The sequence below is a fragment of the Electrophorus electricus genome, chromosome 5 (assembly GCF_041902795.1).
Source record: "Electrophorus electricus isolate QZ-2024a chromosome 5, ASM4190279v1, whole genome shotgun sequence".
In the NCBI taxonomy this organism is placed as follows: domain Eukaryota; kingdom Metazoa; phylum Chordata; class Actinopteri; order Gymnotiformes; family Gymnotidae; genus Electrophorus; species Electrophorus electricus.
This window is the reverse complement of record NC_137501.1, coordinates 31,674,666-31,702,165: the sequence shown is the minus strand read 5'-3', so window position 1 is coordinate 31,702,165 and position 27,500 is coordinate 31,674,666.

The following is a 27,500-nucleotide window of genomic DNA, read 5'->3' as shown; positions in this document are numbered from 1 at the left end:
AATCACATCAATCAAGTTTGATCAAACATTTCCTGTGTGTTAATTTACATGCACACACATATAAATATACACACACACACACACACACACACACACACACACACACATCATATGTGCATGTATAATACAGAGTCTATATGAACACACTGTGGTTAAGGGAAGCTCCATCACTATATATATATATATATATATGAGTAACTGTAGCGTACTGTAGTAAGAGATGTAGAGATATTCATATTTAAACACAGATTCCAGACAAGCAGAATGTTTCAGACAGAGGTCCAGATTTCTCACAGATCTGCTGTGTATCAGCCATGCTCAGAAACACACCGATGTCCTGTTTCTCTGGAAACACTGTGTGCTGCACTGCAGTTTTAACTACTTCTACACGTATGGAACTGGTGGCACTATGCACACAGCATCAGGGGGACTGAGTGTGTCCTCCGTCACCAAGGACACCAGTGTGGGTTTACATTCAAAGCCGTTTTGTATGTGTCTTGTTTAAAAGTGAGCTTGGAGGTGGTGGGGTGAGAACGTCAGACATCTGGTCATGGACTTAACTCAGTGAAAGACAGATGAAGGGAGGTGCCTACCTGATCACCCTTGAGGAGAGCTCGTGAGGTTGTGAGGTTGTGGTTTCTGTTATGAAGAGCGAGGCTTGGACCTTTACACATCTCTAATGGTTTGGCACAAGACATGTGACATCATATCCTGTGTGCAATTACAATATACACACATATCCTGTGTACAATTACAATGTACACACATATCTGTGTACAATTACAATGTACACACATATCTGTGTACAATTACAATGTACATACATATCTGTGTACAATTACAATATACACACATATCCTGTGTACAATTACAATGTACACACATATCTGTGTACAATTACAATGTACACACATATCTGTGTACAATTACAATATACACACATATCCTGTGTACAATTACAATGTACACACATATCTGTGTACAATTACAATATACACACATATCTGTGTACAATTACAATGTACATACATATCTGTGTACAATTACAATGTACATACATATCTGTGTACAATTACAATATACACACATATCTGTGTACAATTACAATGTACACACATATCTGCAGCGGTGGTAGTTCACCTCCTTTATTCATTATTATTCATGTATTCATGTGTCTGTTGTTCACCTCCATTATTCATTATTATTCATGTATTCATGTCTGTTGTTCACCTCCATTATTCATTATTATTCATGTATTCATGTGTCTGTTGTTCACCTCCATTATTCATTATTATTCATGTATTCATGTGTCTGTTGTTCACCTCCATTATTCATTATTATTCATGTATTCATGTGTCTGTTGTTCACCTCCATTATTCATTATTATTCATGTATTCATGTGTCTGTTGTTCACCTCCATTATTCATTATTATTCATGTATTCATGTGTCTGGTGTTCACCTCCATTATTCATTATTATTCATGTATTCATGTGTCTGTTGTTCATTATTCATTTCCACAGAAGTCTCTCTTTTCCTCTGCTGCATCACTCACTCTTTCATGTTCGACTGTGTTGGCACCTCGTAAAATGTCAAAAATACACGCACACACACACACACACACACACACACACACACACACACACACAGACACACACACGCGCACACACACACACACAGACACACACACACACACACACACAGACACACACACACACACACAGACAAAGGTTGAACTTTGATAGTGTGCTAGATTCAATCTTTGGTCCACAGTGTTGTCTCTGTGTTCTGTCGTGTTAATGGACCGCCTGCTGAGCTAAAGTACACTTTAATTAAACAGCAACAAGCCTGACAGATGTCAATTAGGTTTAAATTATACTGCTTAGAGGGGGTACGGCCTCAGATAGACACCACCAGAGACCACTGCAAATAAAACCCATCGCGTTATAACGCCACTGTGGGACCAAACAATGCATCACAATCTGCTGTAAAGTGTAGACACACTGCTGCTGTGTAGTGTTGTGTAAAGGGGTGTGGCGATGTCACCAGCAACATGATGCTCACAAAATATGTGCCATCATCTGGATCGTATCAATGCTAAGATCATCATCGTCACGGTTGGCCGGCCATCAGCCAGGAGGGACACGCCCACACCCGAGAGGGGCCGTATTTCTGTTCCGCCACGCTGCCAAGCACCGACATTTTAACGCATTACACCTGTTTTCCTAATTGACTCCCCTATTTAATCCTGCAGGTCCTGAGAGAGGACGCTGCACATGGACGAACTACTGCCGTGAGACTAGCTGTATATCGCACTGCTACAAGTAGCTTTCGTTGTTTGTGAATTTTCGTTGGTTATTATTAGAATGGATAATAAAGATCACTTCAGCTCAGACTTGCTTCTCACATCATCTGTGCTGCCAACATCACAATCATCACACACACGCACACGCGCACACACACACACACACACACACACACACACACACATACAGTCTAGTCCATAGATAGATAGATATATAAAAAATTGGTCACATGTTCTGTAAGGGTCACAGGGTCACGGGTATTGCATACGGGTTACAAGTTCCAGATTCCTTTCTTCAGACTGCAATACCTCTGCAAAGTTACAAGTATTTTATTGAAACATATTACCCGCCAGTTATTGTGCTGGAGGTCAAAGCCAAAAGAACTGAGCTTAAAAGACTGACATTACCATCTTAAAGACTGACCATAACACTTTAAAGACTGACGTTAACACTTCCCCATCAGGCTGTAGCGTAGCACTCATCATCAGAGAGTTTGATCTCCCCATGGGGACTGTGTGGAGTTTACTTTGATACATTACATGAAATGTCTTTGACTTGTGTCTCATTACAAGAAAATGCACAACACATCACAATGTTCCAATATATTTGCATTTTTATCATTTCCACAGATAGCTATTTATCTGCCTGTACAAGAGAGCCCAGGTGACAGCTAAAGGCCTTTATTCTGCTCTGTTTAGAATTATGTCATCACTACCTAGGTGTAATATATATAATCAAATCCAAGTGCAAAACCTAGGTCCTCATAAACGCTCTACATAAATATTACAAAATAACAATATAACATTGAATGTGGAGGCAATCCAAGTATTAATATGAAGCTATTAATGTTAATTGTTTTTGTAAGACAAACTGAAGGACATTTTTAAAAACATTTCCGTATCACAACCCTGTATTGTATTGATCATTGTCATTACATTAATTCGATGTCTTCTGTAATAAGTGTTGCCTGCAGAAATATAAGTAAATATTTCAGCAAATAGCTCCAGCTAACCACAGTCCAGAGAGCTTGGAAACTAATTAGACCACTTCACCACATAATCATACAATGGATCATTAAATATTGTAATTGATTATCATAATATTTAAATTGGTGGTTAACCTGGTAAATGATGTGATTACCATCACTTTAGACCAATTGTATATAATTGATAGAATTTTGATCCTGTCATGATCACAGCTCACATACAAATGTCACATACAAAGAGTATCTCTTGAGTGATGGGGGTTGTGTACATTAACCATTCAGACCATTCAGGCCACTCTATTGCCTTATGAAAATCTCATGGATCTTTGAGGTTTAGTGAGCTGTGGCAATATGATAACAAGAACAATGAGAGAAGAAGAATAATGAGTTGATGAGAATAATAAAATAAGGAGAATATCAGTATTAAAAAGAATCAGGAAATTTGTCACCAGGACACTTGATGACTGAAGACACTAGAACAGGCTAAAATGACTTCTACATGCTGCAGAACATCTCCAAAATCCATGTAAAATCAAACAGATGAAGAAGGAGAATGAATCATGCATCTCAGCAAAGGCAGAGAAAAGCCCCCCTCAAAAAAAGACAAGATGCCATGATCATCTCCTAATCCAGTTCATTCCTGCCTGCTCTTTCCATATGTTGCTGCACTTGACTGGGGAGTCAGAGCTGAGACAGAGGAGTCAGACAGGTGGGAGTCAGAGCTGAGACAGTCGAGTCAGACAGGTGGGAGTCAGAGCTGAGACAGTAGAGTCAGACAGGTGGGAGTCAGAGCTGAGACAGTAGAGTCAGACAGGTGGGAGTCAGAGCTGAGACAGAGGAGTCAGACAGGTGGGAGTCAGAGCTGAGACAGAGGAGTCAGACAGGTGGGAGTCAGAGCTGAGACAGTAGAGTCAGACAGGTGGGAGTCAGAGCTGAGACAGAGGAGTCAGACAGAAGGTATTCAGTGGAAACATCTTTGAGACGAGGCCACACTCCCAGGTATCAGAAATAAGTGTGTGGGGACTGTCACTGAGCCTTAAGTCAAAGCATAATATTCAGAAACTAAAGCACGCATGCATGAAACACACACACACACTCTCACAGACACACACACTCTCTCACAGACACACACTCTCACTCACAGACACACACTCTCACTCTCACACACACACTCACACACATACACTCTCACACACACACACACACACTCTCTCACACACACACACACACACTCACACACACACACTCACACACACTCTCACACACACACTCTCTCACACACACACGCTCTCTCACACACACACGCTCTCTCACACACACACACTCTCACACACACACTGTGAGTGGTGTGAAGGTAGAAGGAGTAAAGAGCTTGCAGTGTAGACAAGAGTGTGAAACCCTAATATTTAGTGTCTGGGGGAGGGGTGGGGGGGGTCAACGAGGTTCACCTTATAATGAATATTCATTTAACGAGGTTCACCTTATAATGAATATTCATTTAACTATATCACCCTCCTCAACAGTCAAACGTGTAAACATACACTGTGTGCAGAAACAGTGACACACTATAATCATAAAAATAATATGTTACATTTATATGGTGCCTTTCACAGAAATCCAGGCCGCTTTACAAAATCACACACACTCTTATTGTTCACTCACAGTACATAGAAAAATGTAAATGAATACTCAAAAAATGATTGTAAAGTGTTTAACTTGTGGGTCAGACTCACACAGAGACACTGATTATGACCCGATTATTTACATAAGACTGCTGTCACAAAGAGATATGATTACGAACACACACACACACACACACACACACACACACACACACACACACACACACTCTCTCTCTCTCTCCTGTAGAGCCATAATCAAGAAGACAGACACATCCTCACACCCCAAAACACACTGCCTGTCTCTTAATTGCATGCACACACAGCAGACTCCACCCACGGCTCCAGCGCAGTGTGTGTACTGCGACATTTAATTAAACACACCTTACTTTTTCCACCATGCTGCATATCAGAGTCAGCCATACCACTCACAATACGCAGCCTAAACAAAGCTTCCCAAATATCACCTCAGACATTCAGCATCACCGCTGGCATGAGATTAGCAGACTGTACAATCAGATTAGATTAGCAGACTGTACAATCAGATTAGATTAGCAGACTGTACAATCAGATGAGATTAGCAGACTGAACCATCATGTTAGTTTAGAGCACATGTCTGTACAGAGAGCATTTCTGGTGCTGGGATACAGCTGCCTCACTTCTGTAATTAATACAATGACTCATCAGAGCCACAGACTAACATTCTGTGTTGACGGATTACACTTTAAATGTACCCAGTGTGGCCCAGGCACCATTACGTTCCATACGTGAGGCCCAGGGTAGGACTTAGCGGACCATCTCAGTAGATGAATCCTGTAAGCACACTCTCCACTTTCAAACCTGTGGACCCTTTTATCAGCTGTCTGTTAAACAGAGAAGTCGTCAAGTCACGATGGCATTTCGGCATGACTCAATCCCATGCGCTTCAAAACTGCCCTGGAAACGCGCGTTGGTGTTGGAACGTCTCTCTGCTAACCGCGCCGACGCTCACGCACGCGCGCCGTGGGCCGCTTCCTCTGTGCTCCGGCTTCAATTTGCGTTTGATGAAGACGTCCGGCTCATAAGGAATCCATCCGGAACTGTCGCGCCGGCGTGTCGACCTAATGAAAGGCACGGAATCGATAGCAGAGGGATTTATGCGCTCAGAATGAAATGGCCCTTTGTGGGGGCGACTGAGAGAACATCTCTGCCTGAATTGGACACTGATGGTGCTGTTTTAAAAGGGGAAACACAATGAAAGGAGCAGCAAAGGAGGGTGTGTGTCAGTCGCTCAAAGAGGCGGAGGGAGAAGAGCCATGGAGCACTTACAGCTGAGTGACTCCTTCAGCTGCCATTCAGCTCTCAGCAATTAGGAGGGATTTTAGCATATTCATCAGTGCACATAACTGCTTCAGTTATGACTATTTTTGTGTTGGTCTATTTTAACGGCCTGCGTCTGATCACAGGACAGCATTTCTGTGGATCCAAGGTTTGGACTCTGATTCACTGACCTCCCGTTCAACACATGCTTGTGTTTTGTGCGACTGACTCGTGATCACAGCTGTGACGGATGTCAGCGCTGCCTTCTGAAATGCCGCTGCAGGGATCTCTGAGTCAAAGGCATGAAAGTGCTCTGGAGGAAACCCACTGAACAACTCACACTTCAAAACAATCAGACTGTGGTCTGATCTACATGACTGTGGTCTGATCTACCTGACTACAGAAACCCTCCAAAATGTCCATTGATCAGATCATCATGTGCCACATTACACAAACCGTACTGTATTGCAATAGTCCTGTGTGTTGTGAAAAGCAGCCAACCCATGACTTAGAACAGCAGGCACAATCTAAGGTCATTCTGCATTCAGCTCTATTGTGGGACTGAATGTTAAAACTGAATGCCAACTGATATAATTTACATTTGTTACAAAATGTCGTCCCTATGAGTGGAATTCTGAACTGGCTACAGGGAGAAAAGGACTATGGGGAGAAAGGGATGTTTGCTGTATAAAAACTTTACATTTTGCAAGTTGTTGTTTTAGCAGACAGTAGTTGCGAGGAAGAACAGAGATTTCACACAGAGCCTATTTTAAATCTGTATATTTACATATTTATACGTTACCCTGGATATTTACCCTGCATATTTATACTTTACCCTGTAAATGTATACATATTTATACTTTACCCAGTATATATACCCTGCATATTTATACTTTACCCTGTAAATTTATACATATTTATACTTTACCCAGTATATATACCCTACATATTTATACTTTACCCTGTAAATGAACCCTACATATTTATACTTTACCCTGTAAATGAACCCTACATATTTATACTTTACCCTGTAAATGAACCCTACATATTTATACTTTACCCAGTATATGAACCCTACATATTTATACTTTACCCAGTATATATATCCTACATATTTATACTTTACCCTGTAAATGAACCCTACATATTTATACTTTACCCAGTATATATACCCTACATATTTATACTTTACCCAGTATATGAACCCTACATATTTATACTTTACCCAGTATATATACCCTACATATTTAGTTTAACCTGAATATTTACCCTACCTTTTTATACTATATCCTCTATATTAACCCTACATATGTATACTTTACCCAGTATATATACCCTACATATTTATACTTTACCCTGTAAATGAACCCTACATATTTATACTTTACCCTGTATATGAACCCTACATATTTATACTTTACCCAGTATATATACCCTACATATTTATACTTTAATCTGAATATTTACCCTACCTTTTTATACTTTATCCTCAATATTAACCCTACATATGTATACTTTACCCTGTATATGAACCCTACATATTTATACTTTACCCAGTATATATACCCTACATATTTATACTTTACCCAGTATATGAACCCTACATATTTATACTTTACCCAGTATATATACCCTACATATTTAGTTTAACCTGAATATTTACCCTACCTTTTTATACTATATCCTCTATATTAACCCTACATATGTATACTTTACCCAGTATATATACCCTACATATTTATACTTTACCCTGTAAATGAACCCTACATATTTATACTTTACCCTGTATATGAACCCTACATATTTATACTTTACCCAGTATATATACCCTACATATTTATACTTTAATCTGAATATTTACCCTACCTTTTTATACTTTATCCTCAATATTAACCCTACATATGTATACTTTACCCTGTATATGAACCCTACATATTTATACTTTACCCTGGATATTTACCCTACATATTTATACTTTACCCAGTATATATACCCTACATATTTATACTTTTCCCTGTATATTTATAGTCTTTAACCACAGTCTTTCACCACAGTCTTCAACCACAGTCTTTAACCTTAGTCTTTACCGTAGTCTTCACCAAATATGAAGAATGCTAAATACTCCACCTTATTTTATTAACATTTAGTCACACTACCAAGGTCAGTTTCCAATAACTGATTTAATGTCAGATATAAGGAAACAGCTAGCATTATGTTTATTTGCAAGCTAGTTTGCTAAATGCTAACTATATGACATGAGCTGGAAATGTTTGTAGCCTATTCCCAACAAGAATATTGCAAAGAAATATTGAGATCTCGTAAATAAAATAACTGCTTTGCAGAGAAGAATGAGACCAGCAAGAGGACTCCACAGAGATCAGATCAGATGGGCAGAGAAAGGTGTGTGGAAGTAACGTTAGTACATCAGTCAAACTGTGAAAGAACAGTAGAAGGCGACCTCAAAAAGGTGCTCAAAAAACACCGCAAACCGCACTAAAAGATAAAAGAGTTGTACTAAAGGTCAGAGGGGAAGTTCCAATCGTAAATAGTACACCGTTCATGTGAAAGATTTGTATAGTATGAACAGAAATTATGCAACAACTTACATACCAGCAACTTATGTAAAACCAATCTACCAAGCTTTACACTGGAGTTAACACAGACATATATCACTAGACACAGCTGGAAATGTAAAGATATTTAAAGATATAAAAAATTAAACATATGATGATTAAAAAACATGTTGAAGTGAAGTCTGCAGGTCTGTATAATACCAGTACAGACAGTTCTGCTTGGTTTGTGTGTTTGAATCGCCATCTGTTCAGTTACATACTGTTCAGTTTTCCAACCAGAAGCCCTGGCTGGACAGAACCATCCGCGCGGCTCTGAACTCTCGCACTGCTGCCTACAATGCGGGGATCATCAGCGGGAACACGGACGAGTACAAGTCTGCAGCATACGGAGTGCGCAGGGTGGTGAGGGAGGCGAAGCGGCGCTACGGGAAGAAACTAGAGACACAGTTCCAGCAGAGTGGCTCTAGATCCCTGTGGCAGGGACTACGGACGATCACGGACTACAGGAGCCCACCCTCTGGGCTGATGAGTGGGGATGAGTCTCTGGCGAACGAGCTGAATACATTCTTTGCTCGCTTCGAGGCTACATCTAGCAGCGCTAGTGCTAACAGCGCTAATGCTAACGGCGCTAGTGCTAGCAGCGCTAATGCTAACGGCGCTAGTGCTAACAGCGCCAATGCTAACGGCGCTAGTGCTAACAGCGCCAATGCTAACGGCGCTAGTGCTAACAGCGCTAGTGCTAGCAGCGCTAATGCTAACGGCGCTAGTGCTAACAGCGCTAATGCTAACAGCGCTAGTGCTAGCAGCGCTAATGCTAACGGCGCTAGTGCTAGCAGCGCTAATGCTAACGGCGCTAGTGCTAATGGCACTATCGGCGCAGCCAATGGCACATGCGCGGGGCCCACCATAGAACAGCGCCCTCTCATCATCACGGAGAGTGACGTGAGGAGAGTGTTTAAAAGGGTGAATACCAGGAAGGCGATGGGACCAGACGGTATCTGCGGGAGGGTCCTCAAAGCCTGCGCAGATCAGCTAGCCCCGGTATTCACCGACATCTTCAATCTCTCCCTGACGCTCGGTATCGTCCCGTCCAGCTTCAAGCGGTCCACCATCGTCCCCGTCCCGAAGAAACCTCGGCCCTCCGACCTCAATGACTACCGCCCTGTCGCCCTCACATCAGTCGTGATGAAGTGCTTTGAAAAGCTAGTCAGAGACTTCATCACATCTTCACTGCCAGCCTCCACGGACCCACTGCAGTTTGCATACCACCACAACCGCTCCACTGACGATGCGATTGCACATCTGCTCCACACTACACTGGCTCACCTGGACGAAGGGAGGGGAAATTATGTTAAAATTCTATTTGTCGACTACAGTTCAGCATTTAACACTATCATTCCCTCCCTACTCACTACTAAGTTGGAGGATCTAGGACTGCATACATCCCTGTGCGACTGGATCTCCAACTTCCTAACAGACAGACCACAATCAGTACGGGTAGGCAACTGCACCTCATCCACCCTCATCCTCAGCACTGGAGCTCCTCAGGGTTGTGTCCTAAGCCCCCTGCTCTACTCACTGTACACCTACGACTGCACAGCTACTTCCAGCTCCACCATCATTGTCAAGTTTGCTGACGACACCGTTGTCGTGGGTCTGATCTCGGACAACGACGAGAGGGCCTACCTGGAGGAGATTAAACACCTGGAAAACTGGTGCCAGGAAAATAATCTCCTCCTAAACGTCAGTAAGACAAAGGAGCTGATCGTGGATTGCAGCAAGAAGCAGGAGCGGCACTACCAACCTGTGAGGATCAGTGGAACCACGGTGGAGAGAGTAGATAGTTTCAGGTACCTTGGTGTTCACATCTCGCAGGACCTGTCCTGGTCCCGCCATACCAGCTCCCTGGCAAAGAAGGCTCGTCAGCGTCTTTACCACCTCAGACGCCTAAGGGACTTCAGACTGCCCTCCAAGGTACTGCGGAACTTCTACACCTGCACTATCGAGAGCATCCTCACGGGGAACATCACAGTCTGGTTTGGGAATAGCACCAAGCAGGACAGACAAGCACTCCAAAGGGTAGTGCGTTCAGCAGAGCGCATCACTCACTCGGAACTTCCTGACCTGCAGACCACCTACTACAAGCGGTGCCAAACCAAGGCCAGGAAAATTGTGAAGGACCCCACCCATCCCAACAATAGGCTCTTCTCTCTGTTGAGGTCAGGGAGGCGCTTTCACTCCCTGAAGACCAAGACAGAGAGGCTGAAGAAGAGCTTCTTCCCACAGGCCATTCGGGTCCTGAATCAGGGAAACTGATAAACTGTGGGGACCACCACCACCATGTAACATGACTGTATATCTGTACATCTGTATATATAGATTTAGATTTCTACTCAATTACCTTGTTACACAACAACTGTAGATATGTTATTATACAAAATGGATCTGTACATTCTGTAGACTGTGTACATATATACCTAACCATATACATTGTACATTGTGTATATAATCATAATATACATATATTGTACATACATTGTTAATATATTTTTGTACATACATAGAATATATATATTTATCTGCATATATATATATTTCTCTATGCACCCCTGGTTCTCTTCCTCAGTTTGGACAGAGCACTCTCCACCATTTCACTGCGCGTTATACTGTGTATGACTATGTATGTGACGAATAAACCAAACTTGAACTTGAACTTGAACATGTCTGAACACTGAAGCTTAGGGGTCACCCACATTTATACCAATACATCACTTTACCCCTTATATATTTATATTTTACCATATACATTTACCCTATATATTTATACATTACCATATACATTTATCCTATATATTTATAGAATTATACTTTAGACTGAAGGTATTTATACATTACCCTGTACATTAACCCCATATATTTATATTTTAGATTGAAGGTGTTTTTAAGCTTACTGCTCTATCCAATGTCTGAATTCCACCATCACAATTCCCAGCTTCTCCTGTGCTTTAACATTCCCAACCTGACCCCTGACCCGTATTTCTGCTGGCACCAGCACCCACATGTTTCATGAGGGAGTTGGGCAGCAGGAATTGGCTCCTTGTTTGTCTCTCGGCAGGAAGTCTCATCTCTCCAGTTATCAAATCCTAAACCATTTTTCTTTCAAGCATTGCAGTGTTGCTGTTCTCCAGTAGAGAACAGCTGCTGTCCCTCATGGTGGAGGGTGTATTCTCCACGGACCTCACCCTGGAGAAACAGCTGAGTGGAACAAATCCCTCCGCGTTCAACCATCTACACACACTGCGGTGCTCCAGACCTCATGTTGCAGTGTGTAAGGTCTTCTGGAAATGGGATGAAATAAACTGGATGCTTTTTCTTAATAGCCTGCCCTTGGCCCACAAGTTCACACAAACAGCTCAGAATAAAAAGAAAGATTTCTTTGAAATGCTTTCCAAACACCTTAAACATAGTAATGAAAAATAAAATAAAACATTGTGTTTGTAATGTTGGAGAGGCACAGATTAAATATGTGGTAGTTTATACACTGAAGGCAGATGCCTCTGCTGTTTACCCACATCTAACACACAAGTTATTCGAACGTTTATTCATGCAGTGGGTCATTAAACAGCTCCACAGAGAGAATTCCTGTGATGGCCTCTCCAACACTTCCCAGCAGGTGGCAGCACTGAGCATGTGGGGCACCATCAGGACTAAAGCAGTAGCGCCCAGCTACGTCATATCCAAGACATGGCTGAGTTAGCAGACAATGAACACGAGGACCTAGAACAGTCATGGGCCCTGTTTATTTACTTTAGTGAGAGAGAGAGAGCGAGAGAGTGAGAGTCATAACTGGCCACCCTCCTAGCGTCCCTGTCTCCATGGTTACCCTGTCCCATGTCTTTGTTTTGCTTTACTTCCTTATTGTGGCCCCGTTCCTTAGTTCTGCCCCTCATGAGTTGCACCTGTGTCTTGTTAAGTCTTATTAGTATGTGTATCTCATCTCTGCCTTGTTGCCTGCATGTTGGCTGGTTATTTTAATCCAGGCCTTGTTTGTGGTTTTGAGTCATTGTGCGTGTTTTCTCCGCCTGTTATTCGCTGGTGTTAGTTAAGTGTTCTTATCACTGCGTGTCTTTCTTGTAGTTTTCCTGCTTTTTGTCATCGTACGTTTAGTTCCTCTGATTTAATCATGTGTTCCCAGACTCCACATGTCGGCTCTGTGACCCTGGACTGTTAGAATGATTACGACTGGATTTGCGCATAATAAAACTCGCTCTTCTCAGCGTATGCGTCCGCCTCCTATCTGCGTTACAGACAGAGACACACACACTGCGGTGTACCTGAACTTTGACGGCTTGCTTGCAGGTCTAACAGAAGCTTGATACTCCTCCATCAGTCAGTGTCTATGCTGCTAGCTCCTGCTCTGAGGGGAGTTTTAATAATAATAAAGTAATAATAATAATAATAACAAACAAAGATGTACGGTAAGAATGTTGTAAAATAGAACATAGAAAATGTCAAATAACAAGGAGTCACATGTGTAACTGAGAATAACTTCACCTGATCTCTGAAAGACGGCAAAGACATCCTGGCACGCGGGACGGGCTTCCCGAGTTCAGGACACGCAACACCAAAAGACCCATCCAGGGGGCAGGACAGGGAAACGTGGTTACGAGATGGCCGGAACGTAAACATGAGGGAAAAAGATGTCAGAGCATGTAAGACTTTAAAGACCAGAAGCCATTCTTTAGGGGACTTTATAGCAAAGAACGTTTGTATATGGAACTAAACAGGTAACCAGTGTAAATGTTGGAGTGTGTGACTTGTATGTTCCCATGTAGGCCAAGGATAGAGCCCTGAGGAAGACTGTGTGTGTTATTAGACAGATCTGACTTGAACCTGCCAAAAGAGACAAACTGTCCATCAGGGAGATATCATTTAAACCGTACAAGTGCCATATCAGTGATGCAGACAAGGCTCAGAGTGTGTGAAATGTGTCATGACACACCATGTCTAATGCAGAATACGTATGTTCAACCACCCAGTGTCTGCTGCTACAGTACAGAGTTATAACCCTGACCAAGGGCACTTCATCACTATGGACACCTCTACACTCAGGCTGAAACTGTTCAGTAGTTATAAATAGTTATAAACAAGGTGCAATAGTTATACATCCATTAATAGGCTGCCACAGCACGTTCAAACAGTCTGCTAAGAAGGAGAACAATAGAAACATTAGGTCTGCCAGCCTTCAGGGTCAGGCTGTGGCTTTTTAAGACCTAGAGTCATTATAGCCAATCTCAGGGTTACAGGACCAGAGGCGGATGTTAGTTATGAGGGTGCGCAGGGAGAGAAGCCATGCTTCAGTAAGTGGAGCAGATACGAGCTCCAGACGGTCAGGCAGCGGTGCCAGCTCACATAATGAGCCTGGAGGTGAGGCCTACGTCCACAGAAACACAGCTGACAGAGGGAAGTGAAAAAACTGAACAGCAACTACAGACGCTGCAGACAGACATTGTCTGTCACTTCGTTAAAACACTGTGAAAAGGCACGGCAGAGTTGTGTAGATCACGCTAAAGGTGAGTATTTAGCAGGCTGCAGGTGTGTGTTGACAGTAGAGGTTACAGCGCTAACCAAAGAGTGCAACAGTCAGCCCTGGCTTTCTACACGGACTCCTCATAACCCGTGATACCATACCGCTTTGACCTCACGGATCCGTTTCCAGAGGCAGGAGCAAACTTCACCATGGCAACAGCTTGGATCCCTAAAGAGAGAGACCCTGGTGTGTCTGTAACAGCATACTGACGTGCCAAGGTCACATGACCACTGGACCGAGCACTGTCCAGAGAGCCTACAAGAGCTGAGCGTCCACACGTGAGAGACTCCTCTCGGACCGCACTAACGCAGGGGCCATGCTGTCGTGTGTTAGCCCAGAGCTCCGTGCTGGACGTGAGGCGCACACACACACAGTGGCAGAACAGCTGCAGCCTAAAGTCTTCAGCACACTGACAAACTTTATTCCATCATGCTCTGGAACTCTAGATGTGTACACAATAAACACCATTGGACATATTAACTGAAGTTTAAACTCAACATCGCTGTCTGTTAAATTCGAATGTAATGCAGCCTGTCCTGAGATTCAGAGGTTTAATTACACTACACACAATTTCACCAAAAAGAGTCAAAAATATGCTTTTTAAAGTTTAGCATGCTGCTTTCATTCTTTGATGGTTATAAACAATATAAGGTAAAAGGTGGCTTTATTTTTATATATTAATATAATACTTTTAATATTACTCAAGTGGCTGGTTACATGATGGTCTAAAAAGCTACTTTAGTTTACAGTCTAATAGGAGATGTGATTGTGATTTAGGAGAGAGAGAGAGAGAGAGAGGGAGAGAGGGAGGGAGAGGGAGAGAGAGAGCGGGAGAGAGAGAGAGAGAGAGAGGGAGGGAGAGAGAGGGAGAGGGAGAGAGAGAGAGAGGGAGAGAGAGGGAGAGAGGGAGGGAGAGAGAGCACGCGAGAGAGGGAGAGAGAGAGAGGGAGAGAGGGAGAGAGAGAGGGAGAGGGAGAGAGCACACGAGAGAGGGAGAGAGAGAGAGAGAGAGAGCGAGAGGGAGGGAGAGAGAGAGGGAGAGAGGGAGAGAGAGAGAGAGAGGGAGGGAGAGAGAGAGGGAGAGAGAGAGAGAGCGAGAGAGCGAGAGGGAGGGAGAGAGAGAGGGAGAGAGGGAGAGAGAGAGAGCATGCGAGAGAGGGAGAGAGAGAGAGAGGAGAGGGAGAGAGAGGGAGAGAGAGAGAGAGAGAGAGAGAGGGAGAGAGAGAGAGAGAGAGAGAGGATATGAACAGGCGTTACTACATGGAAGGCTGCTGTTTGATAGGCAGGTCTGGACAGTCACCAGCCTGGTCAAAGTGTTGGTGTTAAATCTACAATTTGGAACCGGGCTGTCAGTCACTGCAACTGTTTAAATGTTAAGAGTTCAACACTGTTGTTGATATAGATATATATATACTGATTTGAACTTAAGAGAGACTGAGAGAGTGTTTGTTATGAGCCTTTCATATAAGACTGTCAGGGGGTTATTCTTCAGAGTAAATAAATAAACAAGCGTTCAGAAAGACAAAAGCCAGCTTTAAAACCTCACGGACGCCGTTACTGATGGTCAGTCATCAGCTGCTCCTCCTTCCAAAACCAAAACCTTTCCGATATCTTCACGCTTGTGACAGAAATGTGACATTAAATTTTTTAAGCATTCATTTTTTTTAATGAATATTTATTCCGGGGTGACGCTCCTGTATCTGTGTAACAGCGAGAAGGGAATGACAGAAAGAGAGAACAAGAAAGAGTGAGAGAGAGAGTGAGAGCAAGAATAAGAGAGAGAAACAGACAGATAAAAAGAGTGAAAAAAAGAGTGAGATGGAGATAACCAGAGGCCCAGAGGAGGACAGGACTCTGCACAGGCTGTCTGGTTATTTCTGACCCAGCAAGCCCTGCTCCCAGCAGGGGTCTCGGGGGCTGTTGGCTGCGCCTGCCTCCCGGGGCCTGACCACACACTCTAATTGTATTGACAGCGCGCAGCACACGGCGAGTGTTTCTGTGGAGTGCCCCTACACCTCCCTGGCTGATCCTAATTGGCAGAGAAAGGCGTAGAGAAGTGATGCTACAGGGAATGCTTCGTCTCTCCGGCATGGCCGGGGAACGAGGGGGACGCTGTGCTAATGCAGCGCCGAGCAGGCGTGTTTACATCCAGTCCTGAAGACCCTCCGACGGCCAGTGAACCTTCCACAGATAGTGAAGGCAGAGGAGACAGGACTGTTCCATTCTCTCCGAGCTACTTCAAATTAACTTTGCGTGAAAGCGCTGAGCAGGTCCTTTCTGAGTCTTTAACATCGGAGCTGTTTAAAGTCCTTCAAGGCTTGATAACTTTAGAGCCAAGATTTCTCGGCAACGGCCGCAGAGGCGGGGAAATCTATCCCGCTCGCGCACCTCGACAGATCAGTGGGAAGCAGAGGTCTCCCGCAGAGCTTGGTGGCTCAGGCCACACCCTCACACGGTGGGGCCAATCACAGAGAAGGACAGGCTGGGGTGGGAGGGGTGGAGATTGTTCGTTACCCTCGGCACGTGCTGGGGGCTGGCAGCTGCCCGACGCTGCCTGATGAGCAGAAGATGGAGCCGGAAACCTCCAAGGCCCAGAACCCATTCCAGCGTGTCAGGCCATGCCAATCAAGCCCAGATGAGCTCTCTCATCCCTACCTGCTAGGGCTAGAGCTGTTCACCTTCACTTCTGCAGCTGCCCATGAGAAACACGGAGGAAAGTGAGAGAGAAGGTCAAGCTGTTGATGAGGCTAAGAATCACATAGCTACCAGGGGTAAAATTGTGGTGTGGGAGAGGGTACTGTAAACCTACCACAGGAGGGCGCCACGTGTGCTTTGGCATAAGAAAGTGGCTCACTGGCTTCGCTGCTTCTATGGAAACAGGTGAGACGTCAAGGCTCACCACTGGGCTGCTAGCATCAGCACACTGCTAATGCGGCTATATGTTGCGTCTCAGATGTCCTTCAGCAGAGTGAGACTAGCACTAACCCTGCTGCCCCGCCCACCCACATACATGCTGCCCACCCACCCACAGACCCGCTGCCCTGCCCAGTAGCTGATTGACATTATTTTACTGATACTTATTTTACCATCACATGAACAGCTGCAGACTGGATGTGGAATAAAAAAACTACCATGATGCACTGTAGTGTTTTAATGGTTAATGGAGCAGACAGACACACAGACACACACACACTTTCATGTGCTAAATTAACTCACTTGGCTTGGCGCTGTTAGTCACTCAGTGATGAAATGGTTCATTTCAAGTGTGGACATTGGCAGTCAATTTTCTATTTTTTGTCACAGGTGGGAGAGGCGCGTTTCGATGGCGTGGGAGAGACGTGTGTCAATGGCGTGGGAGAGGCGCGTGTCCACGGCGTGGGAGAGACGCGTGTCGATGGCGTGGGAGAGGCGCGTGTCCACGGCGTGGGAGAGGCGCGTGTCGATGGCGTGGGAGAGACATGTGTCCACGGCGTGGGAGAGACGCGTGTCCACGGCGTGGGAGAGATGTGTGTCGATGGCGTGGGAGAGGCGCGTGTCCACGGCGTGGGAGAGACGTGTGTCGATGGCGTGGGAGAGGCGCGTGTCGATGGCGTGGGAGAGGCGCGTGTCGACGGCGTGGGAGAGGCGCGTGTCGATGGCGTGGGAGAGGCGCGTGTCCACGGCGTGGGAGAGGCGCGTGTCGACGGCGTGGGAGAGACGCGTGTCGACGGCGTGGGAGAGGCGCGTGTCGACGGCGTGGGAGAGGCGCGTGTCGACGGCGTGGGAGAGACGCGTGTCGACGGCGTGGGAGAGACACGTGTCGACGGCGTGGGAGAGACGCGCGTCGACGGCGTGGGAGAGACGCGCGTTGACAGCGTGTATATTCTAAAGCTTTTTTGCCGTCACATATAACCAAACAACACGAGGAATGTAACGATGTGTTTTTATAGCATCTGCCATTACGACCAGAGGAACAGAGGTCTTTAAATGTTTCTCCCAGACAGCAACCCATGAAAATCTATTCAGAATTCAACAGCAACACCGTTTTCATTTTGTTAAAACCAAGACCAACTGATTACCTCATGAAATTACTGCTTCATATTGTGGAACCTTCCGAAACCTTCCAAAACTGTTTGGCGGCAACCCCTGAAAGAAAAATCGTAGCAGCCTCTCCGGGGTTTTCCAGGCGTCCACAGGCTGACATTAACGCTCTGTATAGATGTCTCCATTAGAGCTGTCCAGACCCATCACCTCAGTGTCTCCACCATACGTCCCAGACCAGTGGACCCTGGCTGTTCCACTGTCACATTCCCTTTAGATGGAGTGCCAATGCTTTGTTAGCTTAATGGCTTATACATAAGTAATTCTGGCGGGAGAGGAGGGTGGGAGAAAGAGAGAGAGAGAGAGAGTGATAAAGAGAGAGAGAACGAGTAGAGGTATAAGGCAAAGGAGCTGTTTAAAGGTGAACTAGGCCATGCTACATGAAACTCCAGGAGTGTGTATCCACTGTGGTCAGTGAAAAGTCCGTCTGGATCCTTTATACTGAAGCCCCACCCACCACACCCCACAACTGCCATAAGACAGAAATAACCAAATGTCTTTTTAATAACTGACAGTGGTTTGAACTCAAGTCACAAATTTGATGACTTGTGACTTGACTCGCCAGTATCATAAAAGCGTCAACTCGACTTTGACATCACCAGCACTGACTTGAGCCTGGAACTGGACTAAGCTTTAGGCCTCAAAAACACTCAAGTTCCCTCACAAATGCATTTTCAACATAAATTATTTCCAAGTGTTAAAATAACACAGAATCCCTTAAGTGGGACTGACATCCCGCATATGTCACAGAGTAGCAGTGGAATTCTGCAGCCCATCACAGGAACCTCCAGGGACTCCGGGGTACGTTCAGGGCATGCTCAGATTCCGCCAAAACCCCCCATGTAGATCACAAGAAATCCGCTTGTGATGTGTTTTGCCAAATGGAGAGGGATCAGAGCGGAATTTTACTGGCAGTGTTTCTGTGTGAAACGCGGCGGGAATAGCATTAGCCACATGAGAGCGGCAAACGCTCCAAGAAGCAAGCACCCCTGTAGAACTGCCAGGATTTCAAAAACTGTCAATTCCTACTAAACGTCTTCTCTATAAGGCACAAACACATATAGCCGCTTGTGTGCTGGTGATGTTCAGGACTGACATGCTGGCTACAGAGCTAACAGGACGCATGCAGGACAGACACCCTGAACTGCTGAAATAAGCATCAATATGGATAAGAGTGAATAACAAGATCAGACTCTGCTGATCCCAAAAGAAGCTGCAGCTGAACTACAGCAACTTGGCAACGTTGGGTCTTGAACTAGTAACCTTCCGTTTACCAGTCAGACACCTTAACCACTAGGCTACCACTGCTGAGGCTTGACGTTTGGTGACTTGAGTCCAGGAATAAAACTGACACCAAAGCTCAGATTATCTCACAGTAGTAATGAGTTCATGAATTTTTCCAGTGACAAAATGAAGCACATTAAAGATAACGTTCAGTGTATTAATGTGATATCAGGCAGTTACTCAGACATCAGAAGAACCAAACCAAAAACGGCTCCAGAGTCCTTTACACCGATCCAAGAGCCAGAAATTACATCTCTGATCTCACGCTCAAAATCCTCAGCTTGCTTACTAGAGTCACTGCCCACACACTTTAAGGAAAGCCTACCTGAAGTAATTGAACCTTTATTACATTTAATAATCTCCTCCTTGAACCTTGGCTACGTTTCTAAATCATTCAAATTAGCAGGAATCAGACCACTTATCAAAAAATCTAACCTCGACCCATGTGAGCTGTCAAACCACAGGCCGATCTCAAATCTTCCATTTATTTCCAAGATCCTAGCAAAAGCTGTAGCTCAGCAGCTAAGCTCATACGTGAATCAGAACCAGACACATGAAGTCTTTCAGTCAGGGTTTAGGCCTCATCACAGCACTGATTAAAGTAGTTAATGACCTGCTGTAGTTCTGACCAGGGTTATGTCTCTGTGCTTACACTACTTGATCTGAGTGCAGCATTTGACACTATAGATCACATCGTTGTACTAGACAGACTTGAACATGTTGGGATTAGAGGAACAGCCCTTTCCTGGTTTAAATCTTATCTAGCTGGTCACTACCAGTTTGTTAACATAAACGGTGACTTCTCAGCATACAAGGTTAGCTATGGTGTCCCACAAGGTCTGTTCTAGGGGCTTTGCTTGTTTCTTTATATATGCTGCCTCTAGCTGACATTATATGTAAACACTGTGCTAGTTTCCACTGCTACACTGATGATACTCAGCTATGTGTCTCAGCCAAACCAGAGCACATATATCAGCTTAGTATTACTGGTGAATGCATAAAGGACGTCAAAAACTGGATGTTGAGGAACTTTCTCTCACTTAATCCTGACAAAACAGAGGTACTTCTATTAGGCCCAGAGACAGTCCTTGCTCTCTAATTACTCAGTGAACCTCATTGGTCTCCCAATCACATCTTCTCTAACAGTTACTGGAACTGTTATTGGAATAACAGTTATTATTATGGAACTGTTAAACAGTTATTATGGATGCCAGTCTCTCGTTCAAAGCTCATGTAAGTAATATTTGTAGGACTGCATTTCTCCACCTCAGGAACATTTCACAGGTTAGGCACATGCCCTCCTCACATGATGCAGAAAAGCTAGTCATGCATGCATGCATTCACTACTTCCAGATTGGACTACTGTAATGTTTTACTATCTGGCTGTACCATTGAGTGCCTAAACAAGCTCCAGCTAGTTCAACATGCAGCAGCGACAGTTCTTACTAGAACTAGAAAATGTGATCACATCACTCCTATCTTAGCTGCTTTATATTAGCTCCCAGTAAAATTTCATATTGATTATAAAATACATCTAATAACCTACAAAGCACTGAATGGTTTTGCCCCACAGTATCTTAGAGAACTCCTAGTGGAACTCCATGTCTGCTTAGATCAAAAGGTACAGCTCTTTACTAGGAATAAGAAAATCTAGCACAGCCTTTTCCTATAAAGCTCCCACACTATGGAACAACTTTCCTGTAAATGTTCGAGACTCAGACACAGTATCAATATTTAAAGCTGTAAACATCTGTACAGTCAGGCATTTTATTAACTGCTTCCCATCTGAGGTAGAGGTGTAGATCTGGGGGTCCGTGGGCATTGAGAGTTCTGGTAAACGGGTGTGACGATGCTGTCACCTCACCTCTCTTTTGTCACTCAGGTTTATTGACTGAGCGGCGGAGCGCTGATGTTCCAGGGTGCCTCGTGCCTGTGGTTCCTTCTGGATCTTTCCTTTAGCTGTGCTACCATAGCCAGAGCTGCTGGAGTCCATCACTGCACATTACAGTTCCCCAATGTACACACCTCATAATGGACATGCCTAATCTAGTCTCTCTGTCTGCCGAGGTACCCACCCCTGTGATGATGTACTGAGCCTCGACCTGGCTCCTCCCACCACCCTGATGTCCCCTCCTGTAGGCAACCAACGACTTCTGCGTCATCCTTGGCAGACGCGCTCATACGAGACGGCTGAGCTCAGCACGGCTAGAGAACCAAAACACAGTAAAACCAGACATTCGCTTTATTTCTCTTTTCATTGCTATTCTTTTCTCTCACTTCCTATTCTGCTCTTTGTTGTTATTATTGTTGTTGTTATTGTTGTTGTTATTGTGGTGTCTGCTGTCGGCCAGAGCAGGACGGCCCCCCTCTGAGTCTTGCTTCCTCTCCAGCTTTCTTCCACGTGCTCTAGGGAGTTTTTCGTCACCACCACCGCCCTTGTTTTGCTCACTGGGGGCTTGGACTCGGACATTCGTAAAGCTGCTTGGTGACAACATCTGTTGTAAAAATGCTACAGAAATAAATCTGACCCAAGATGGGTGGGGTCAAGCTAGGTCTACCTGTTTTGGTGTTAAAACAGTCTGCAGTAAGACCTCAGGATCTGACTTCTCATCTTCCACAGTTACTGCCTCCCCAAGATCTGAGACACCACTGAGTTAAGATAATCGGTCAGCATGTCCGTGCACAGCCTGCCACTCGGCCTCCGCTGTGAAGGTTTGAGACGTTAAGCTTTCAAGTGTGTGTGCTGCATTCTTTGGGTTGCGATTGTACCTTGTCTATCCGTTTACAGCTTTTCTTTCCAGTTCTGCTTTGTTTGTCTTGTTTGTCTCGTTGATGGAGATCTGGGGTTCCCTGCCCCCTGAGCTTGGTCTTAGCCTCGGTGTTGAATAAACCAGCCTGTGGACTCACTGCTGTCTGTGGTTCATGGTCACGGTACGAACGCTTATATCTAGTCGATCTCCTGAGTACTGCCACAAATCTCCCTACCAGGCTGCGGTAAAGTGAGCGTGCATATGAATGCATTTGACTGCGCATAGATACACCAAGCCCTTTCCTCAGCTGTATCAGCCGTTTCAAACAAACTATTCACACCACTGAATAGAATTTTGTCAAGCTTTGAATGATGAAGAAATCCAGCATAGAGAAATAATCTTCAGAGAGACCTGCTTTCACAGGCACGGTGTTCTGGGGCCTAATCCTCTTTCATAACACCCCTTTAGCACTTTATATGAAAAAATGTCCTCAGATAATCACATCAAAAAGGAAAAAAACAAACTTCGACTGCTTTTCTCTGTTCCCTGTTCTGTGTGTGTGTTTACTCCACTTACCCCACTGAATTGAAGTGCATTCAACTTTATTTTCCTGTTTTTCTAAACGCCAACCACCTGGTCTGTTATATAACTACAATTCATCCATGTGTCTATGCACCCATCCAGATATAATATCTGTCCTGCTTGTAATATTAAAATTAAAATAAGATATTCATATGACGAACAACAGAAGATCTACATTTTTTCAACATGCTGGGTGATGTACATGAAGATGTTAAAGAGCCAGGCCAGATGGCTTTTATTTTGAAGACGTGTACTGTCCAGTAAAAATGCTTCTCTTTACATACCCCCTGCTTCTTTGTGAGCTGGGGTCAGAGTGTGGGGTTGTTGTTTTTTTTTGTTACAGGTCATTAGAGCTGTCAGTCATCATAGAGAATTTAACGCCTGCCTGATCTGACACTCGGACCCGACTGTGAAGTAATAGAGGGACATGGGACTTGTGATTTAAAGGCTTTGATTATACTGTTCTAATCTAACTTAGATTGATTTACACCCACACATCTCCTAACATATGGCTGTTTGATGTTTAGATGCACTAGAAATGTGGTAGGCACCACGCCCTCTATTTATGTTTGGATGAAGGTTCGAGTAGAGCTGGCAGATTTTTTGGACAGTGCTTGGACAACTTTGTGGTTTCTGTTTGCTTGTTTGTTTGCTGTCATGTCTGCGGTGCTGTCCAGCCCTCTGTGCCAGTAGCACATAATTTATCCTTCATTATGTGGTGGAAACGGTATCATTCACATCACATGTCCTTTTTTAAATCCAATGTGCTTTCATTGTTATTATAAAAATTTAGCTATACTAGATGATGAGGTTTTTTTTTACTGGGGATTTTCCTGGCATCACTCTGAAAGATGCAGAGCACTGACACACTAACACAGAACCATAGGGGAGCGCAGGTGCCCAGGAGCATCCAGGAGCGCCCGGGATCACGCAGCACCCAGGCCCGCCGAGGAGCGTCCAGGAGCGCCCAGGATCGCCCAAGATCATGCAGCACCCAGGCTCGCCCAGGAGCACCCAGGATCGCCCAGCACCCAGGCTCGCCGAGGAGCGTCCAGGATCGCCCAGGATCGCCCAGGATCGCCCAGCACCCGGGCTCACCCAAGCTCGCCCAGGAGCGTCCAGGAGTGCCCAGGATCACAGAGCACCCAGGCTCGCCCAGGCTCGCCCAGGATCGCCCAGGATCGCCCAGCACCCAGGCTCGCCGAGGAGCGTCCAGGAGCGCCCAGGATCACCCAGCACCCAGGCTCACCCAGGAGCGCCCAGAAGTGCCTAGGGGAGCATGGGGACACTGGAGCTGTGAGGGCACACACCAGGAGCTGGGGATCCTGGAAAAACAGATGACAGATGACAAACTGGATACTTTTCACAGCCAGCGGTGAACTTGCATAAGCAATGGCAGATATAGCAGACATGGTCTGTTCACTCTGTGACAGATATACATCTGAAATTCCCCTGCTACAGTCAAACCACAGTGAGGATGAAAGAGATTACTTAATAATGCAATATGAACAAAATATGACTTGCATTAGTTATGGTTTCTGTTCATACAAGTTCACGCAAGTTCCCAGTCCTCTGAACTGAATGTGTAATATAACCTACCTCAAAACATTTATGTATGAAATCTCCTGACCATAACATATATATGTTAATATGCCAATTCATGTAATTAAAGATTGAATAAAAGTGTCAGACCTTTTTACAATTATCATGTATACTTATGAGAAAAGTTAAAAGCTCAGGATGAAACTTAAAGAACTTGAGAGTTTATGTCTAGAACGTAAAAAAAAGCACCCCGGTGGTTCCTCAGCACAGGGGTGTACAGCGAGAGCTTCAGTATCAGATAATGAGCACTGAACTCAATTATCTGCAGACATTTTCCCATCATGCACATGGCTGTGCATGTGTGACTGCTGTGACATCACCATGGCTACTGTCGGCATGACGCCACAGACAGTCAGGCAAAACTCCGAACTGGATTGGACTGTACTGAGCACAACTATATCAGACTATAAGCCTCATGTGTTTGTGGTCATCTGTCAAACTACACACTGATTATTTGGTTCTTGATCTTGAGGCAAAATATCTATTGACTACTGTAACTAATATAATTATTGTAATCACTATAAATACTGTAACTTCTGTAAATACTGCGACTACTTTAACGTCTGTAACTACTGTGAGTGTTGGGCCTGTATTTTGTATTCAGTTTTTGCACTCATGTTGCTGCGTGGTACACCCATCACACCTACAGCTACACCTGGGCTTTACACCCAACATGCTTACATGTACACTAGTAGCTCACTCCTAACACACCAACATGTGCACCGGCGAGTACAGAACACTGAGAGAACAGAACTGCCACTGACACAGAACAACATTAGTCTCCATTTTTCCCTTCCAGAAGAGGGAATTTGATCTACAGAAATACCACATTCATTCTACACGGGTATTAAAATGTTTATAGGTGAGAATTAAAGCTAAACTCAACCTGATGAAGTAAAAAACCAGCCAAACAGCACCTCATGAGAGGAGACTGTGAGTGTATGTACTGAACTGAGCGTGGAGCTCCAACACTCTCCAACGCTCCGGAGTTAGGGCAGGGCACGGTTAAACAGCCCTTCTCTGCATCCTCTGTGATTCCAGCTAAAATAGGCCTTTAGATTTAGCCCTGGAAGTATAATATGGGGTGTCAAAGGTCAGAATCATGCGGTCTGTGGAAGAGGACGAAATGTGAAGGACAGAGCGAGAAGAAGAGAAAAGAGCCAGACAGGCAATCAGAGACAGAAATGTCCACAAACCTGACTGATCAAAGAAACATCTCAATGTCATGCCACGCAAGACATGGGGGAAAATATCTAGACCATGATGATCGTGCATTTAAAAACAAAGGGAAAAGCTAGAGAGAGGGAGGGAGGGAGAGAGAGAGAGAGGGAGGGGGGAAGAGATGGAGAGAACAAGACAGAAGGAGGGATGGAAAGAGGGAGGGAGAGAGGACAAGAAAGGCGTGAGAGAAAGGGAGACATGAAGAGAGAGAGAGAGAGAGAGAGAGAGAGAGAGAGAGAGGGAGAAAATTGAAGATAAACAGAAGCAGAAAACGGGTGGCAGTCCAGGGTGTGTATGAAGTGGTAATGGTTTGCTGATTGCTGTGTTGTAACCAGTCGTCAGTGGGTAATTGCAGTTGAGGTATATAACAGTTTTGAAATGGAGGTGCATGCTCGCATACACACACACACACACACACACACACACAAACGCACACGCATGCACATGTGTGCCCACACGTGCACACACACACACACGTGCACACACACATGCACACACACACGGTTCCATTGCTCGACTCTACAATGGTTGCCCCACTATCCCTTGGTACAGAAGGTCCAGCAACCTTTAGCATTTTAGCTTCTAGACCTTTTCTCCTGGACTGCCAAGACAGCAACAGCCGCCCTGCTGTGTGATTCTCGTCTGAGACAATATTTTCCTGAGGCATGCACACGATGGCCGATACCAGAAATTATTATCTCACTCCGCTTTCTGAGAAGTGGCCATTAAGTAGCTCACTGACTATTATGAAGACATAAATACACCATGAAGAAGGAAGGACACTTTAAACTGACAAAAACGGAACACACCAAGAGAACATCTGAGATGGATAAACGTCACTCTCTCTCTCTCTCTCCCTCGCCTTCCTTCCTGATGTCTCCTCAGTCTCTGCAAACCGGCCGAGGGTTGCCAGGCGACAGGATTGCCTGGGTGCAAGGCTCTAACGAACAGTCACAGCGTCGCACCACAGAGCTTTACCAGCACGTCGCGCTCACTCCGCGCTCACTCCGCTCAGTTTCACAACAGCCCAGCCCAAAGCAGGCAACTGCAGCACAGCTGGTGAAACAAAATGGCAGGCATTAGGGCTCGCTGCTGTTCCGTGCCTGAGGATAAATAAGCCACTCCAGAGGGAGAGACAAATGATTGAGAGTGTGTGTCTACTGACAAATACATGCAAAGCCCAAGCAAGCAAAACAGAATGCAGAGGCACAAAGCATGTACGTACAACACACACACACACACACTACACACACACTACACACACACACTACACACTCACTCACACACACACACACTCTCACACACACACTCTCACACACACACTACACACACACACTCCACACACACACTACACACTCTCACATACACACACACTCTCACAAACACACACACACACATACACACACACACACTCACTCACACACACTCACACACTCTCACACACACACACATTCACACACACACACACTCACACACACACACACTCACACACACACACACACACTCACACACACACACACACACACACACTCACACACACACACACACTCATGTGTACGTCCTGGTGTCTGAGACAAACATAGGTACTTTTCCTGTCTTTCCAGCGCTTTT